This window comes from Triticum aestivum, chromosome 7D (genome assembly GCF_018294505.1).
Source record: "Triticum aestivum cultivar Chinese Spring chromosome 7D, IWGSC CS RefSeq v2.1, whole genome shotgun sequence".
Classification (NCBI taxonomy): domain Eukaryota; kingdom Viridiplantae; phylum Streptophyta; class Magnoliopsida; order Poales; family Poaceae; genus Triticum; species Triticum aestivum.
This window is the reverse complement of record NC_057814.1, coordinates 47,898,370-47,909,211: the sequence shown is the minus strand read 5'-3', so window position 1 is coordinate 47,909,211 and position 10,842 is coordinate 47,898,370.

Here is a 10,842-nt window from a genome sequence, read left to right as displayed (position 1 = left end):
AAATACAATATCCCTACAGGAAAAAGATAACATTGTGAGTAGAGCTAACACTTACAAATTTTGATAGAACTATGGAAAATAATTACCTTTTGCACATTTTCTCCCATCTTTTGAGAACATAAAAGGTTGGAAGCTCATTTATCTTTGCACCCCTCAAGACGCGTGTGACATGGTGGCACACAATGCCCTTGGACTCAAAGAGCTTGCAAGAACATTTAGCAATCATGGTTGTTGTCTCTAAATGCATGTCTCTTACCTTATTTTTCCGATGACTTTGATCACTAATGGAAACAATCTTCAGCTCCCCCATAGTCATAGTATCCTGGACATCACAATGCTCTCTACCAGTAAGTACCTCTGATTGAAACAAGGCAAAGACCTTATGAGTGAAAAGTACGCTGCCCTGTCTTTCCACTTCCCAACATGTCTGCAATCTAGGTGTTGTATGTAGGCTTGTGTGGTCAGCAATCAACTCCTCTTGCCTCTGACATTTCAAGGTTGTGTTAAACCTAAGCCTAAACTCAACAAATGCGAGCTTCCGACGGATGAAATTCTTCAAAAATGAGTTTTCACTCTCTGACCTAGAGGTGGTTCTGAGAATACCAGCTAGGGCAATGTCCATGAAAAATGCTGGCACCCATGACCCACGAATCAGGTAACATTTTGCAAACCACTCATTTTCTTGCAAGCCAAAATCTGATATTAGACTTCCAACTTTCTTCGAATTCTGTAAGTGTTTCAGATTTCCACACACACGAGTCCAACCTCTTGTAGAATAATTCATCACTTCTCAATTCGAGAGAGACCTTCTGAGGAACCTTCTTCATAATGTGCAACCTGCACAACCGATGCGTGGTATGGGGTAGAAGTGCCTTGATAGCGTTCCTCATGCTACCACACTCATCTGTTATAATAACACTAGGCGCAACCCCATCCATGCATTTAAGGAATATGTCAAACAACCATAAGTAGTCCTCAGTTGTCTCCATTGAGTAAGAACCCACCCCCTAAGAAGACACTTTGCATATGATGGTTGATACCCGTGAAGGGCGCAAAAATGTAGTCATACTGATTAGTGCTATATGTGGAATCAAAAGACAACACATCATGGCAATGCTTGTAGTTTTTCCTGCTAGTTGCATCCGCCCAAAACAAACGCAACAATGTACCAACTTCGTCAACTTCATAGTCAAAGAAAACACCAGGGTTGAGTTCCTTCAATCTACCAAATTGGTCCACCAGCATTTGAGCATCACAATTCTTGATTTTATTTTTGAACCTAGAATAGTAATTCTGCATGTCTTTCTTCATGCATCCCACATCTGGAAACCCCCCTTCACCAACTTAGAGTAGCCTATATGCTTGGGCTGGGCCGATGCTAGCTTTGTGGCAATCAAATAGAGTTGACTTCACCTTCTCACTTACTAGGAGACACTAGTTCGTGATTGTGGTGTTCAACCATTGGAGCTATCTTATATTTCCCATTATCATCCCGATTGACATAAATGTGAGCATCACATCCACACCTAGTAAATTTCACCTTGCGTCTTTTACTTGAAGTATTTTTGTTCAAGCAGTTAACAACATAAGTACCTTCCGTGGACCGGTATTCCTCCCTTGAGCATAAGAAACGCTTCCACTGAATTACATTGTTCACAAGCCTTTGTGCTCCAAGGTGGACACCAAATCCCACATGATGTGCATACTTCTTATAAAATGTCTCCACGGCAGCAATATCATCAAATGTCATGACTACTATTGGTTTGAGTGCATCATCACACAGAGGTTTATACAACGAACCCTGCAAATGAACACAAGACTGCCATTAAATAAACACAGTTTCCATAGTTCGGAAAGATCAATCACATTTTGCACATGAAAATTTTCTGTATTTTACACGCCTAATATTCTACGTAACATTCAGGTTTTCAGGTACCGTGTAACATGCTTCTCCACTTCCATAATTTTTTTGACAAGATATTAGGTGCTCGTGTCAGAGGTAAACACGCAGAAAATAAGGCGATCATCCTAAATTTGAAGTGCATATTATGATAACCTGCATTATGAACCATTTTGAATCCGAGGTAGCCCGAATATAGTCGGTACAATTACGAAGAGAAGAAAAAGTTGAACATCTTATCAGAGATAAACACACATAAAAGAATCTGCATTGTACTTACATCTAGAGAAAAGCATTGTCTCTTCTTAGGCGTAGAGAACTCAGCAAAATTAAGCATAGCAGAATTAATCTCTGAAAAAGAGTTGGCATCACTTAATTCAAGGCCATGGACCGATTCTGCAAAAACAAAATAAAAATCTTAAACAGACATATATTGTCATAAAGAGGCAAAATAATTAGCACTCTCAATGTCAAGAATTCACCTGAGAGGGCTGGTACACTATGAAGATTTGTCATGCATGCCACTCGCGAGGGCAAGGTGGCGCTAGTTTTCTCCATTTAGAAGAACAAGGTTGTGGTAGTTTCACTGCCTTCAACAAGAAACTAAAAACTGATTGACTTCTCTTATCTGCTTCCCTACAAAAAAGTCAAAATGTGGCACAAATCACGAACTGGATCCAGTCTCAAGAAAGTGTAGGTTACTGGATTGAAATTAGTGTTCTCGAATTGAAACAAGACTGAAGAATCAAACTTATGTTTAAACATCAAGCATAGTGATTTAATCTGCACATCCCATTTTTAGGACATATCCGCGTCTGCCCGTGTTGTGGATATGTAGATATAAATACTTTTTCTTAGAGCTGGCATATATCCTTGCCGCTGCTCACCGAATCAGTATGTCCGTTATCCATGCAATTTTACCACATCAAACTATCTTTCTGTTACATGGTCTGATGCCGATTAGCTTGCATTGCTAACTACTTTACTTAGCAAAATTACTATTAGCATAGTGCACAGAAAACTGCTACTAGGTCATCAAGAAAGGGGATGAAAAGTGTGGACTAAATATATGTATTGCCTCATCGATAACCCCAGTCCAATGACAACAGAGTCACGGTATTCATTCACCTCTACATTACCTCAGTAAGCTTGCCATCCGGTCACTTATTTCTAGAACTTTTCAGTGCAAAATTCAAAATCACGAGTATAAATTTTGGTTCGGGACTAAGAATTATTGTTCCTGTTGCATACTGAAAAATAATGTACGTTTATCAGATGCACCACAATCACATAAATTTTCTTGACTACCGTACATGGTAGCAGGCACCAAAATTGGACATTCAACTTAAAAGGAACCAGTACTAGCATGATGCAATGCGGGTGGGTCAGAACATACAGAATACTACTTGTCCTTGCAATTAAATTATAGTTAGCACTAATTGTATCCAATATCACCACGAGAACGAGCATGAACGATACCATACAGTACAAAAAAAAGACATGCGGCTGTGTCTTTTTCCCCCGGTTGGGGGTGGATGAACAGGACCCCGTGAAGGGCTGGATGAACAGTAGCCCGTGGAGGGGTGGTTGAACAGGACCACGTGGAGAGGGCTGGTTGAACAGTAGGCGGTGGAGGAGCGGTGGAGGCTGGAGGAGGTCGACGGTGGATGAACAGTAGCTCGTGGAGGCAGTCGACGGTGGAGATGAACAGTATCCCGTGGAGTCCCGTTTTGCGGTACGCCACACCCCTCCAGATGAAGAGGACCCCCGTTTCGACCGTAGCGCTCCAATACAAGTCCGTTTTCTCCGCTTTGCTGTACGCCACACCCCTCTCGATCAACAGGACCCCGTTTCGACCGTAGGAGGTCCAAGAGCAGTCCGTTTCCTCCGTTTTGTGGTACGCCAAACCCCTCCCGATGAACATAATCCCGTTTTGACCGTGGCCGGTCGAACACAAGGCCGTTTCCTCTGTTCTGCGGTACGCCAGGCCTCGTTTCGATCGGCCGTTCCGTCCAAGCCGGTTGGCTCCCAATGAACATGACGTATTCCATGGCCTCCCGATGAACACGACGCATTCCGTTGCCTCTCCATGAACACGACAACGCAGTTTCTCCATTCCGACCCAGCCATGTAGACGAGCCCTGGCCGTACGTATGCGCGAGTAGACGTTCGAGACCCCGCCCGTATGTACGTACGTGGCCGTATTTTTGGCGTGTGGCTGTATGTACGTGTACACGGTTTAGACGGGACAGCCTGAACTGCTACGTGGGGGGCTCTACTATGACATGTGCCGCTACTTACTCGGCCACGATTCATCGTTGCAGAGCGACCAATCGACCAGTATGTACGTACACGTTCCAACAAGACAGACAACGGTACGTACGCTTCGACTGGGTGGGTCCCAACTGTCAGGGAGGATAAGGACGCACTTCCTTGCGTGCGAAGATATAGCTGCTGGGTCCCAACTGTCAAGGGGGGATATTTTTTTGCCCATAATAAGGACGCACTTCCTTGCGTGCGAAGATGTAGCTGGTGGGTCCCAGCAGTCAGGGAGAGAAAACATTATTTTTCAGGGTAAAAAAGATGCAGTTGCATGCATGCGTCCATGGGCGTGGTGCGTCCCCATTGTTAGCCTCTCACGTACAATCATCTTCCGGTGACTCTCGTTTGTTGACCACGTTGACCACACCGTGCCGAGCGCACCAAGGCCGGTGGACGACGGCGAGGCCCCAGACTGGAACGACCCGGAGATGGGGAAGACGTGACAGTGGAGTCGCAGATGGAGAGGAGTGGGAAACTTGACTGGTTCGGGTGCGCGGCAGCACTGCCGCCCACGGGAGACAGGGAGCAAGAACAGAGGTTGAAGAAGGAGCACGGCTGTTGGATTAACATCCAACGGTCCAGCTGCTAGAATCATTTGTTGATTAAGTTGACAAAGCCATGCGTACACGTCTGTTTAGTAGGCCCACAAGTCAGCCACCAAATCTGCCGGGTCCCAGCTGTCATCGGGAGGAATAGTTTTTTTCGCATAACAAGGAGGCAATTCCTTCCATGCGAAGATACAGCCGGTGGGTCCCAGCTGTCACGGGGAGGAAACAGCTTAATAAGGAGGAACTTTCCTTGCGTGCAACCATGGACCTCGTGGGTCCCAGCCGTCAGGATCTCCATGTACAGTCCTCTTCCGATGACTCTCATTTGTTGACCATGCCGCGCCGAGCGCAGCGAGGCGATGGACGACGGCGTGGCCCCAGACTGGAACAACCCGGAGATGGGGAAGACGCGGCAGTGGAATCGCAGACAGAGAGGAGTGGGAAACTTGACTGGTTAGGGTGCGTGGTGGGCCTACACTTGGCAGAGAATAACAGGAGGTGTGGAGTGGAGGGATGGCCTGGCCATCGACGGGGTAGCGTTTCGCTGCGAGGCGCGCAAAACAACGCCGCTGGATGCCGGAGGCTGGAGCAGGTGGTCCTGGCAGCGCCGGGGGAAGAAGACGAGAGATTGAAGAAGAATGCCGACCGTTGGATGTAAATCCAACGCCTTGCTTAGGCTTCAACCTACTGGCGCACATGTTAGCCAGTCCATTTGTTTCTTAGTCCATTTGGTGGGCTGGGTGAAACAATGATGTAGCATCTATGCAGCTCGTTTATATATATGGTATAATTTAAAGCCCATTTGCATTTTTCTCGAAATCCGCGGACTTGCTGGGCTGGGTGAAAATATCATGTTGGGATGGACGGAGAAATGTTATAAAAACATAAACACATGATTTAATAGGACGTGGGGTATTATTTTTTTGTAAGAACTTTCAATTTACGAAATGAAATATCATTTTAATTTGATGAGTTAATAGGACATGGGGTATTATTAATTTTTAGGCTAGACGTGGGACAGTTGAGTTGGTTCTAGGGAAAAGTACTGGGAGAAAACTCAGTTTACATCAAAAAGAAAGTGGGAAAAAAATCCAGATATAGGAGTAATGAAAACGAAAAATAAAGGACGTGGGAAGGTCTATAAAATGGTTGGACGAACGACAGGTTAACGGAACCTTATGTTGTTTCTACTATATATATATGTAATAAATTAAGATGTAAATATATATAAATATATATACTATTATAGAAGGGAAAACATAGGTTCAGTTTTGCATTCTTATAGAAAAATAGAACTGAGCTGTGCATCGTGTTGAAAAAACAAACATAACTTGGGTTGCTGATGTTATAGACAAGCTAGGTTGGGAGGCTCAGAGGCCGCTTGATACCTGCTGGATCCAAAAAATGTTGAAACATGTCGTGGGCTGCCCATGTTAAACAACAAAACCTAGACCATGGACCTGGTGGGCCCGGGACTGTCAGCCTCTCGACGAACAGTTGTCTTCCGATTCCTCTTGTTTTGCTGACCATGTTGATACGTCCATTTTGTATCATGCTTTGATATTGATATTTATTGCATTATGGGCTGTTATTACACATTATGTCACAATACTTATGCCTTTTCTCTCTTATTTTACAAGGTTTACATGAAGAGGGAGAATGCCGGCAGTTGGAATTCTGGGCTGGAAAAGGAGCAAATATTAGAGACATATTCTACACAACTCCAAAAGTCCTGAAACTCCACGGAAGTTATTTTTGGAATTTATAAGAAATACTGAGCGAAGAAAATACCAGAGGGGGCCCACACCCTGGCCACGAGGGTGGGGGGCACGCCCTACCCCCCTGGGCGTGCCCCCTGCCTTGTGGGCCCCCTGGCAGGCCTCCAGTGTCCATCTTCTGCTATATGAAGTCTTTTACCCTGGAAAAAATCAGAAGAAAGCTTGCGGGACGAAACCCCACCGCCATGAGGCGGAACCTTGGAGAAACCAATCTAGGGCTCCGGCAAAGCTGTTCTGCCGAGGAAACTTCCCTCCGGGAGGGGGAAATCATCACCATCGTCATCATCAACGATCCTCTCATCGGGAGGGGGTTAATCTCCATCAACATCTTCACCAGCACCATCTCCTCTCAAAACCCTAGTTCATCTCTTGTATCCAATCTTTGTATCAAAACCTCAGATTGGTACTTGTGGGTTGCTAGTAGTGTTGATTACTCCCTGTAGTTGATGCTAGTTGGTTTATTTGGTGGAAGATTATATGTTCAAATCCTTAATGCATATTAATACCCCTCTCATTATGAACATGAATATGATTTGTGAGTAGTTATGTTTGTTCCTGAGGACATGGGAGAAGTCTTGCTATTAGTAGTCATGTGAATTTGGTATTCGTTCGATATTTTGATGAGATGTATGTTGTCTCTCCTCTAGTGGTGTCATGTGAATGTCGACTACATGACACTTCACCATTATTTGGGCCTAGAGGAAGGCATTGGGAAGTAATAAGTAGATGATGGGTTGCTAGAGTGACAGAAGCTTAAACCCCAGTTTATGCGTTACTTCGTAAGGGGCTGATTTGGATCCATATGTTTCATGCTATGCTTAGGTTTACCTTAATAGTTCTTTTGTAGTTGCGGATGCTTGCAATAGGAGTTAATCATAAGTGGGATGCTTGTCCAAGTAAGGACAGCGCCCAAGCATCGGTGCACCCACATATCAAACTATCAAAGTACCGAACGTGAATCATATGAGCGTGATGAAAACTAGCTTGACGATAATTCCCATGTGTCCTCGGGAGCGTTTTCCTTCATATAAGAAATTGTCCAGGCTTGTCCTTTGCTACAAAAAGGATTGGGCCATCTTTCTGCACCTTATTTACTTTTGTTACTTGTTGCTCCTTACCAATTACCTTATCACAAAACTATCTGTTACTGATAATTTCAGTGCTTGCGGAGAATACCTTACTGAAAACCGCTTGTCATTTCCTTCCGCTCCTCGTTGGGTTCGACACTCTTACTTATCGAAAGGACTACGATAGATCCCCTACACTTGTGGGTCATCAAGACTCTTTTCTGGCACTGTTGCCGGGGAGTGAAGCGCCTTGGTAAGGAAAAATTTATATAGTGTGCTGAAATTTACTGTCACTTGTTACTGTGGAAAGTAATCCTTTGAGGGGCTTGTTCGGGGTATCTTCACCCCGTCCAGTAGAGCAAAGAGTTGCTCCTCAACCTACTGAACCTACTGAAAATGTTTACTTTGAAATTCCTTCGGGTATGATAGAGAAACTGCTAGCTAATCCTTTCACAGGTGATGGAACATTGCATCCCGATTTACACCTAATCTATGTGGATGAAGTTTGTGGATTGTTTAAGCTTGCAGGTATGCCCGATGATGTTATCAAGAAGAAGGTCTTCCCTTTATCTTTGAAGGGAGAGGCATTGACATGGTATAGGCTATGTGATGATATGGGATCATGGAACTACAAACGATTGAAATTGGAATTTCATCAGAAGTTTTACCCTATGCATCTTGTTCATCCTGATCGTAATTATATATATAATTTTTGGCCTCGCGAAGGAGAAAGCATTGATCAAGCTTGGGGGAGGCTTAAGTCAATTTTATATTCATGCCCCAATCATGAGCTCTCAAGAGAAATGATTATTCAAAAATTTTATGCTCGGCTTTCTGACAATAATCGCTCCATACTCGATACTTCTTGTACTGGTTCTTTTATGATGAAGACTATTGAATTCAAATGGGATTTATTGGAAAGAATTAAACGCAACTCTGAAGATTGGGATCTCGATGAAGGTAAGGAGTCAAGTATAACACCTAAGTTTGATTGTGTTAAATCTTTTATGGATACCGATGTTTTCCGTAAGTTTAGCACTAAATATGGACTTGACTCTGAGATAGTAGCTTCTTTCTATGAATCATTTGCTACTCATGTTGATCTCCCTAGGGAGAAGTGGTTTAAATATCATCCTCACATTGAAGTAAAAGTAGTTGAACCTATTAAAGTTGAAGAAAAGACTATCACTTATAATGATCCTATTGTTCCTACTACTTATGTTGAGAAACCACCTTTCCCTGTCAACAAAAGTAATATTAGGACACCTAAACCCCCTGAGCAAATTAAAGTTGAACCTAATATTGCTATGGTTAAAGATCTCTTGGCTGATAATATTGATGGGCATGTTATCTACTTCTGTGATGAAGCTGCTAGAATTGCTAAACCTGGTGCTAAAAATAAACATAGAACTGTTGTAGGCATGCCTGTTATTTTCGTTAAAATAGGAGATCATTGTTATCATGGCTTATGTGATGTGGGTGCTAGTGCTAGTGCAATACCTCATTCCTTATACGAAGAAATTATGCATGATATTGCACCCGCTGAGTTAGAAGATATTGATGTTACAATTAAGCTTGCCAATAGGGATACTATATCACCTATTGGGATTGTTAGAGATGTTGAAGTCTTGTGTGGGAAGGTTAAATATCCTGCTGATTTCCTTGTTCTTGGTTCCCCACAAGATAGCTTCTGTCCCATTATATTTGGTAGACCCTTCTTGAACACTATTAATGCTAGGATAGACTGCGAAAAGGATATTGTTACTATTGGTTTGGATGATATGTCTCATGAGTTTAACTTTGCTAAATTTCGTAGACAACCCCGTGATGAGGAATTTCCTAGTAAAGATGAAATTATTGGTCTTGCTTCTATTGCCGTGCCTCCTAATGATCCTTTAGAACAATATTTGCTTGACCATGAAAATGATATGTTTATGAATGAAAGGAGGGAAATAGATGAAGTATTCTTTAAACAGGGACCCATTCTTAAACACAACTTGCCTGTCAAAATCATAGGGGATCCTCCTCCACCCAAGGGTGATCCCGTATTTGGGCTTAAACCATTACCTGATACTCTCAAATATACTTATCTTGATTAAAAGAAGATATATCATGTTATTATTAGTGCTAACCTTTCAGAGAAGGAGGAAGAGAAATTATTGAAAACTCTGAAGAAGCACCGTGCTGCTATTGGATATACTCTCGATGATCTTAAGGGCATTAGTCCCACTCTATGTCAACACAAAATAAATTTGGAGAAAGACGCCAAACCAGTTATTGATCACCAACGATGGCTAAATCCTAAGATGAAAGAAGTGGTAAGAAAGGAAATATTAAAGCTCCTCGAGGCAGGTATAATTTATCCCATAGCTGATAGTCAGTGGGTAAGTCCTATCCATTGTGTCCCTAAGAAGGGAGGTATTACTGTCGTTCCTAATGATAAAGATGAATTGATCCCACAAAGAATTGTTACAGGTTATAGAATGGTAATTGATTTCCGCAAATTAAATAAAGCTACTAAAAAGATCATTACCCTTTTCCTTTTATTGATCAAATGCTAGAAAGATTATCCAAACATACACATTTTTGCTTTCTAGATGGTTATTCTGGTTTCTCTCAAATACCTGTGTCAGCGGAGGATCAAGAAAGGACCACTTTTACTTGCCCTTTTGGTACTTTTGCTTATAGACGCATGCCTTTTGGTTTATGTAATGCACCTGCTACCTTTCTAAGATGCATGATGGCTATATTCTCTGATTTTTGTGAAAAGATTTGTGAGGTTTTCATGGATGACCACTCCGTTTATGGATCCTCTTTTGATGATTGCTTGAGCAACCTTGATCGAGTTTTGCAGAGATGTGAAGAAACTAATCTTGTCTTGAATTGGGAAAAGTGCCACTTTATGGTTAATGAAGGCATTGTCTTGGGGCATAAAATTTCTGAAAGAGGTATTGAAGTTGATAAAGCTAAGGTTGATCCTATTGAAAAGATGCCGTGTCCCAAGGACATCAAAGGTATAAGAAGTTTCCTTGGTCATGCCAGTTTTTATAGGAGGTTCATTAAGGACTTCTCAAAAATTTCTCGGCCTCTGACTAATCTATTACAAAAAGATATACCTTTCGTCTTTGATGATGATTGTGTAGAAGCATTTGAGATACTTAAGAAAGCTTTGATTTCTGCACCTATCGTTCAGCCACCTGATTGGAATTTGCCTTTTGAAATTATGT